This window comes from Squalius cephalus, assembly GCF_949319135.1.
Source record: "Squalius cephalus genome assembly, chromosome: 2".
In the NCBI taxonomy this organism is placed as follows: Eukaryota; Metazoa; Chordata; class Actinopteri; order Cypriniformes; family Leuciscidae; genus Squalius; species Squalius cephalus.
The window spans coordinates 60,175,901-60,185,309 of record NC_137123.1 but is presented as its reverse complement, the minus strand read 5'-3'; positions in this window follow the sequence as shown (position 1 = coordinate 60,185,309).

Here is a 9,409-nt window from a genome sequence, read left to right as displayed (position 1 = left end):
AATAACAGTGAAGTAATTAATCACATCCAAACATCCTACAAAAGTCGCCGATGTCAACACAGAGTTGGTGAACTTGACAGTTTGCCATTACGAAACATGATTCTGTCAGACCCTCGTTTCTCAAAAGAGCCTTTCATGAGTGTGCAAGCAGCGTGCAACATTCAGTTGCTCCTCAGAACATTGAAGGCTTCTTTTCATCCTCTCCACACTTTCATCTTCCTCTTCTCCTCGCTTAAGTGGCTTTCCAATATTTTCCATTAACCATCAAATAGAATCATTCACGCCAACCTGAGTAATGTCCGCACTCACTTGAGTAAAGGAAGTCACCTGGGCAGGAAAGACTGAGAGCATTACAAAATGGATGGTTGAAGAAGGGCGGCCAATGATTTTTGACAAGTCGGTTGTTGAAACTTCCAGTAAAGTGCAAAACAGTGTTCACTTTCAGGACTGGTTTTCTTTTTTTTTGCAAGCATGTCAATTATTGTGGAGTGAATATTTTAGCAAGAAAACAAAGCCAGCGGCTCCTTCACATTGCTGGAAATGAGCATTGCATACTACCACTTACATTTGATAGTTTTTTTTTTTTCTTTGCATGCAAGGGTGCACCAGACTCGGCACTGGGAGCTTGGTATCTACATCTACAATCTATTCGTTATTATGCCCTCTAAATACCAGTTTTAGGCCGAGTCCGCTGCGCTCGAGTGCACATACCTGATTTTTTTTTTATCCTGAACTCACCTCATAAGAGCAAATCCTCTACAGATGATGTGCAGAACTGACAAAGGACATTTATGTAGGTGATATTCTAAGGAATAATATTGCTCTACTGAAGACAGTGAGGTTTTTCACTACCTTTTCACATTTTGCAGGCGTTTCACGTCCTGATTTTAACTCTCAAGGGCTTTAAAACGTCTTCTCTTGCCTACAAGTTATATTATATTTCACAGCAGTGCCATTTGAACGTGGTATATGTAGACCTTTATATCATGTCAAATCTTCGGAGGCTCCATGACTTAACGGTTCTCTATAAGCACAGAAGTATGTGTAAATATCTGGGAGAAGTAAATGGCCTCCATTAGAGTCTTATGCAACTAGTGGGCTCTGTAATTCAGCAAATAGGCATAGCAATATCTCCTTCTCTGGGGATATCTTGAGTAATAAACTTGCCACGTCTACCCTCATAATCTATACATGAATTGTTCCTGTTGTATGTTGCCAACAAATCCATGCAACCTCTAATGCACATCAATTCATCTTTGATATAATATATCTAAACTGAAACATGCTTGAAATTATTGGTAGTGGCAGGTCTGTTTAAGCACAGAATAATGTACTTTCAGACCTGCTTTAAACATACCAATGTCTGGACCATCCAGTGCTGCAATAAACATACCTCTCTCTCTCTCTCTCTCTCTCTCTCTCTCTCTCTCTCTCTCTCTCTCTATATATATATATATATATATAAACATGGTCTATATCCAGTCTGCTAAAACACACAAATGAATAGCCATAAAATAAAGCATATTACTCCTGAAAATTTTCCAGATATAGCTGAAGAGAAGAGAATGTTTGACCATTTAAACACACACATATTAATATTTCAGTCCACAAAAAAAAAAAAAAAAAAAAAAAAGAAATAGCTCAAACATGATTTTCACAATTTGTATATTATGCATATTAGAGTGCAGATTATATAAAATGCATTTATAAATAACTAAAGCAAAATAATACAAAAAAAAAAATGCATTTACATCTGTTTGTTGTGTGCATCTTCAAAATTTATAGAAAATAACTTGATTTTTTATGTTCTTGAAATACACAAAAAAAATAAGTTGGGTGTATTTTCAAATGAAGTAAAAAAAACCTGCATTGCTGTTTCAAATTAATAACAATATGAAACTTTTTTTTATTGTTAATATCATGCATTGTTAATTTTGATATTATTGTTATAATAAAATATATTACTTTATAAAAGTACTGGGAAATTAATGAAGTACCACAGGAACATGGAGACAAAAAAAGGACATTACTTTAAAAAATAAAGTAATATTCTGCAAATAAGAAAAGTATTTACATCGCCAACGGGAAAAATGGTTGGCGCACCAGGCGCATGGTCTAAAAGGGTTGTCCCTATTCTCTTAATGAGTATTGGGTGTGTTTGGGGATTTATGTGCGTTAAACCAGAGTCTCATCTCCCATTCACTTTAAATGCCAGTTGAGTTCGCGCCATGGCAGATTCGCTATTTAGCCTACATCATGACGGAATTTGATAGTGGAAAGACCGAACGCGTCTCCAGAGCGCAACCAGAACTGCTCGTGCGCGAGGTAAAAGTGCGCAAGCAGATCATCTACGGGACAAGCCGGATTCCACCATATCTTTATGGACACAATAATAATATTTGTTTTTATTGTAACCCTTTTATTTTAAATATTTGGCATGTTTGTGTGCTGCTGTACGTGCGTCCCTGTGTGTTTAATAAGCAGTGTTGTGGACCCGCCTATAGGTGCACATTACTAACGCGCTCTATAAATAAAAAATAAATAAATAAATAATAATAATTATATATATATATATATATATATATATATATATATATATATATATATATATATAAACATACCAATGTCTGGACCATCCAGTGCTGCAATAAACATTACCAGCAGACCAGCAGACCATGGGCACACAAATGGGCGCAAATGCATTTGCTATTTAAACAACGTGGCGCAGGACATGAAAATGATAACTGCGTCTGACTGAAACTAGCAAAAAACACTTGCATTGCACTTGGCGCTGCATTGCGCCGGGTGTAAGAAAGGGCCCTAAATATTTTATTTCTTGCCAAAATATCACTTCTGCTCTTCCTCTCAATAACTGCATTCAGAGGTCGAGTCACGCAATGCCATGTTTCGACTGGTTCAGTGCATACTTTTAGAGCTAATATGAGAATCAAAGCGTCTTTTGGCAAAAGCTGTTGTACGCGTCTGTGCGGTGGAGTAAAAAACAAGCCTTGAAGTCTGTTTTCCATCCCATTGGTGGTAAATCGGCATCCAAATGAGTTCATCTCCTGAGGCAAATCTACAAAAAAGAGAAAGAAACAACTGTCTCTTGCAACGTGGTGGATCTTCCTTCAGATGTCACTGAATGAGGTTTAGGAATACAGTACTTATTACTCATTGCTAATTTGCTTGCTGTTTTTAGTCACTGACAAAGTGGCAAACTAGTTTGACGGCGTAAGGGGCAAGTCATCACAAATGCCTGCTCTCATATTCCTTCCCGTCAGTCGCAACAGAGTCGCTTTGGGCTACCCCTCAAGTGTTTGACAGATTTCTCGCCAGCTCTTCTCCTACATATCTGCCCGAGCCAAATGAGAAGCTCTTTGCTCCCAAATGTCATAGTCCTTACCCTTGACCTCTTCAGACAGTTTTTTCAAGCGACATCTGCTAATGGGTGGCTACTGAAAAACCTGAACACGTTGAGCAACTTTTTCATTAAAATGACAGTCCTATAGCAAACCACAGAATACCACAGTAATCAAGAGAACATTTCTGTAATATTAGCATACAAGCATTTTAGCATGAACAAGTTATGAACATTAGAGTTGTTGATATGCGAATGCTATGCAGTGTTGTTATTGTTAACTAAAAGTGTTTTAAAATCACTTTTGGTAATTCAAATAAAGATGAAATAAAACAAAATATAAATATTAGATGGAAAACTTAAAAAATATATATTTCAAATTTTAGTTTTAAGTTAAGGTGCTAAACACTAATGAAACTGAATTAAAAAGGAATTAACGTCTATAGAAATATAGAACATGACAAAATCACAATTTCCAAAACTGACTAAAATTTTATTAAAAAATTATAAAAAAATTAACTAAAAGAAAAAAGAAAAAGACAAACTTAAATTAAAATATAAAAATAAAAGCTAATTCAGCACATTTATTAATGCATTAATTATTACAAATATTAATTATTATAATACTAATAGCACTGATGCTATGATATTTTGTGTGGTACAAGGGTGTTCTTGTGATTTCAAGGGCGTTGTGTATGATTGTCAAGGTGTTGCTATATGGTTGCTAAGGTTTTAGCATGTTGATATAATGCTATGATATTCTGCATGGTTGAAAAGGGATTCTGGTGGTTGCTTGTGGTTAGGTTGTTGCTTTGTAGGTGTTGCACTACGGTTGCTATGTTTTCAATATGATTTATATAGTTTTCTGTGTGGTTTCTAGGTGGTTGCTAGGGTGTTGTTTACATCAGAAAGCTAGTTGTAGGGCTAATTCATACCCGGTGGCAACCACCAAAGATGGTCCGATCAGAACAAATAAGTGATGTCTGTTTAGGAGGAACCGGATGCACACTCCACTCATAGACAACTCATTTCAAACTTGAACAGTATTTAATTAAGTGTGGTTTCTAGAAAGAGAAACAAGAATAAAAAAGTATAAATATACACTGATAAAACATCAATATGCAAATGAATACAATCTGTATTCCGTATGACATTAACACTGAAAGTATGTCTATACAGCGATCGTATAGGATTAGCTTACAGACATGTGTGCTACTGCATATGTGATAATCACGTCTTTATAGACAAATTTACGCACACTCACAGTGTAAATACACAGTATAATGAAAGAGATTAACTTACTCTTTGATACTCTTTGGATGAACTGGCGTTATCATCGCGTTGTCCGTCTTGCGCTTATAGTAATAATAGCGCTCGTACCTAAAACTAAACTGTGTCAGCATCAGGGTCCTTAGGCTGGTCGGGTCCTAACAATAGGCGAGTGACTTAATTCCCTGTTGTTATGTAGTCAGGCAGTAACTATTACATATACAAAAAACTGTATGAATATATTAATGACTGTAAACATATTAATGACTGGCCCTCATTTTAGTACACTAGTTGCACAACCTTCCTCAAAAAAGCCACTAATCGCATGCACATTTCGTGTTGTCTTATGTAGCTCAACCTTTTCAGCGCTGCACTCGTTGTGTTCTATCTTCCAGTATGTATTTCCACAGCATGAAGGTAAGATCTTACAGATTTATGAATGCACCGCTCGTTTTAAAATCTATTGACATTTGTTATGAAATCCGTTTCAAACATTTCAATGCTCATGATAACTTTCATTCACTCTACAATAAGTAAATCCACTTCACCAGGTAATTGCTCTTCCACAGCAATGCCATAGTTTAAAGACAGAATTCTAAAGATGGCTGCAAGCTTGTTTCTCTGGCACATACAGTCTTTTTTTTTTTTTCTCTTGCTGTCTCTGTTAGATACATTAGTATTCAAGGTCATATGTAACTAACAGATTGTATCTGTTTCCTTCTGATACAGTTGATGAGTTTCCGCTCTAGATGTGCTGTCTTATGAATGTAATTGATGCCGTCTTCTTTAAGGGAGCATGTGTTAACATTAGCTTGACATGTTACCTGTCCTGTGCTGTTCTTGTTTGCCGTGGGGAGACACGTATTATGGCATGTCAGCAGGCAGCTCATTTAAGAATGCAATGCCCACCTTGACCCATGAACCACTGCTGCCATGTGTTTTTTTGCTACAAAGTATGTTGACAAATGATGAGAACTGTCCTTGCATATGAATCACAAATGCGAATAGTGCTTGTCCGTGCAAAACTTGTTGCCATGATGCAAGGCTGCTGTGGCATATCATTATTATCCAACTTTAATACTGTTCAGATACAATAAATCTCAAAAACAGTGATGGGAAGTTCAGATGAGAAGATAAGATTAATGATTGCATAACCATTTAAAAAAAAATCTGTTGAGATAAGATTAAGTGACATCTATGGTCAAGGCGAAAATGAATATCTTACCCCAGAGGCCTTAGCAAACCAAAACAGTAAAAAAAAAAAAAAAAAAAAAACATGCATAAAATAAAGTAGCTCACTCAGTCAGGTTTGACAGAGTAACGAGGCCGCTCAGAAAACCAAAGGGTCAGCAATAAAACCCACCGACCTTTAACCTCCGTTCCACTGCAGAATTCCTCAGACTTTAAGGGCAAGTGGGCACAAGCTTAAGTGACCTCTTGTGAACTCTGTGCTGTCACCCACTTCATCTGGAGTTTTTGTGGTAGACTGGTCTGTCAGTCTCAGTTTGAGATCAGCACTGGACACCAACGTCAGTCTCAAAGCTTCTCTTTACTTCACGGCTGAGTCTGGCCCTCTCACAACGCCTGCCTGACCAACCCTGCGGCTATTTTTAGCTGCTTCACTGCACCTCCAAAATGAGCACCAGCCTTTCCTTTTTAGATTAGATGGCCTAATACAGCCTCCTCTTTTGATGGTTTAGGAAAGGGGGGTGATCAATTCCTCTTGCATATTATGCAATCACCTTGAACTAACTTTGTGGTCTCACGACTTAGCTTCTCATGTCACATATAATTTCCTCTAACCCTATCTTGATTCATTGCCTTGGCTTTGGATCTTTTTATATATTTTTTTCCCCCTTCCCTGGCTAGAATTTTTTTTTTCTTTTTTTTTCGCTCAGCAATAATTCCTGAAACTTCCATTTCTCTGGGTACCTTGACAAGGATAATCTCAGGATTAAGGCTTAAAGTGTCAGTGATCTCACCTGTCAAAATTCTCCTGTAGTTACAAGTGTAAACGTATGATTACCTTTCGTCTGAGTTACCAATGTAAACACAAAGGAAATATGAAAGCCAGATGGAGGTGGGACAGCATGACAAGACAAATGTGAGTTTTCTTGCTGGGGTGTGTCCTTTGTCGAGTTCTCGCTACAGGGCTGTTGTTTATCTGAAAAGTTTGGCGGCATGCATCTGGACAGTGTCCAAAAGTAGGTGCATCCTGTATTCTTGAAAGATTAATGCACATTTAGATTTAAATAAATCAAACAGGAAGATCAGACGCATTCGACCTGTCATGATGCAGATGACACAAGTTTGAATCTTTGTAACATTTCCCTCCACCATCATGTCATCCTGCTATGAATAACACTGGATAAAAGGAACACACACACACACACACACACACACACACACACACACACACATATATATATATATATATATATATATATATATATATATATATATATATATATATATATATATATATATATATATATATATATATATATATATATATATACATACACAGACACAGTGGGAGTGGTGTCAAACCTCGGAGAGGCATTTATTAACAGAAAATGTCCAAAAATGGGGAAATAAAGTGTTAAAATAAAAGGGGATCTGGTGTCCTCGTTGTGCCAGGGAATTGTGAAGGATGGGTAGTGAAGAGTTGGGATGGGTCCAGGTAAGGGGGCGGTGTCCGGCGGTCGTACGCGCTTCTCTCTCTGGTCTGAGGCGAGAGGGATGGTGGCTTCGGCATCGCGGCTTGTTGTCTTTATCCATGACAACTTGAGGAGAATAGCGGCCCGGCATCCTAGCCTGTCAACGGCATCACGCAAGCTTCTCCGTTCGGACCACGGGTCTGGCGTCTCACAACTCCGTCGGCGCGGGAATCCTTCTGCGCTCCCTTCTTGGACCCACGAGGACACTAGTGTGCATGCACAGGGCAGAGACCGGTCTCTCGAGGAGAGGCGCGCTCAGCATTTAACAGCGGCGGTGATGAGGCTTCATATTATTCAGGTGGGTCTCATCACACGCACCAATTCTCCTCTTCAGCGCCTCTCCTCTACAATCACACCCACTCCAGTCGGGAACCTGGCGAAGGGCGGCGAGGTAAGGGACGGGGGGTACTTCTCAATATCCCTCCTTGTCTACTCTCTCCCCTATCCTCCTTCCTCCATCCTATGACCCGGAAACCGATCGAGCTCAGCCATCTTGAATGACATCTCAATTCTATAATTGCACCGCGAGGAGTCGAGGATCGTGGAGTGAGGAGGCTTCCCGAGGAGTTATGCTGGGTACACGCCAAAATATTTTTTACATCTTATAAGATTTTCTAAATGTGATAGACCACAAACATGAGGACAAAAAATCCTAGATTTAACCGTTTTGCTCCTATAGTGTGACAAAGACAGCACAGACACCACACACGAACAGATTTTCAACCAGAGTCTCAACTGTGAACACAGGAAATATTTGAGCGCTGCTGATGACGCAGTGAAGTGACGCTCGAGTGATCAAGTATTCCAATGTAGAAAAAAAAATCTTTCATTTGATTCCTCTGTCCTCCTTTTCTTTCCTTGCAGCCTTCCCTCGTATCCTACAGGGGGAGGAGCTGAGACGCGAGGAAAGGAAACGAGGATGCACAAATAAGAAATGAGAATTATCATGGATCCGTCACAATATACATATATGAAAGCAACGGCTTTTACTTTGTTAATTTATTTTAAATGCTGATATTTTGAACTTGCTTTACATCAAAGCATCCTGAAATATGAATATGTGAAGCAGCACAACTCTTTTTGTAACGTTGATAATAACAATAAATGTTTCTTGAGCAGCAAATCAGCATATTAGAATGATTTCTGAATGATCATGTGACACTGACGACTAGAGTAATGATGCTGAAAATTCAGCTTTGGCATCACAGGAACAAATTAAATTGTAAAATATGTTAAAATAGGAAAATAATCAAATAAATGCAGCCTTGGTGATCATACGACTTATTTTATCAGTGATAAAGATCTTACTGAAGGAGGTGGATTGGAATGAATATGTAATGAGTGATTATAATCAAGGTATTAATCAATATTTTTCCTTCTAAATATCACATGAGTTGATATCTGAATGCAGTAACAGTGCTTGCTTATTTAGCCCGGCTTCCAGAAATGAAATGGGGACTTGTTTTGTGTTTGAGAAAGGTCTTCAACGTGTTAAAACATATAGGGGTCATTGAAGCCAATAGTTTAAGGGACCATTTCTTTGTTAAAGCCTTACTTTCCAGTTAGACTAAAGTGTAGCTCTCCTTGAGAGAAAGAACGCATTATCTTGATGTTTTGAGACGACTCTCCTGTCCAAATCCAACCTTAGTGGTTACAGTGGTTAAGGAACCACTGGCATTATTGGAGATTGACTGAATTGTTGTTCGGAACAGGCTGGCGCCCAGCAACCTAAATCTGCGACCAGGAAGGTCACGACGAAGTGTCAGCTGCATAATCGATGGAGATATGCTTCCGTCTATCTGTATGTGTGGAAAATTACTATGTTTATCTATTTCTTAGCCAGTCAGAAACTGCAATATATGTATAACTGCTGTGATCTTTTTCACTGTAAGTGAGGCGGCCTACGAACTCCTGTGTGAGTCTTGAAGCTGACTTCTGCTGAAGAAACTGCAAACTATTTTCAGTAAAGCTTTTCTTCAATTTATTATAATTCTGACTCCGGGTCTTCTTTCAAACATCTGGCCCTTGGGTCCTAAACTGTTACCCCCTAACATTACCGACC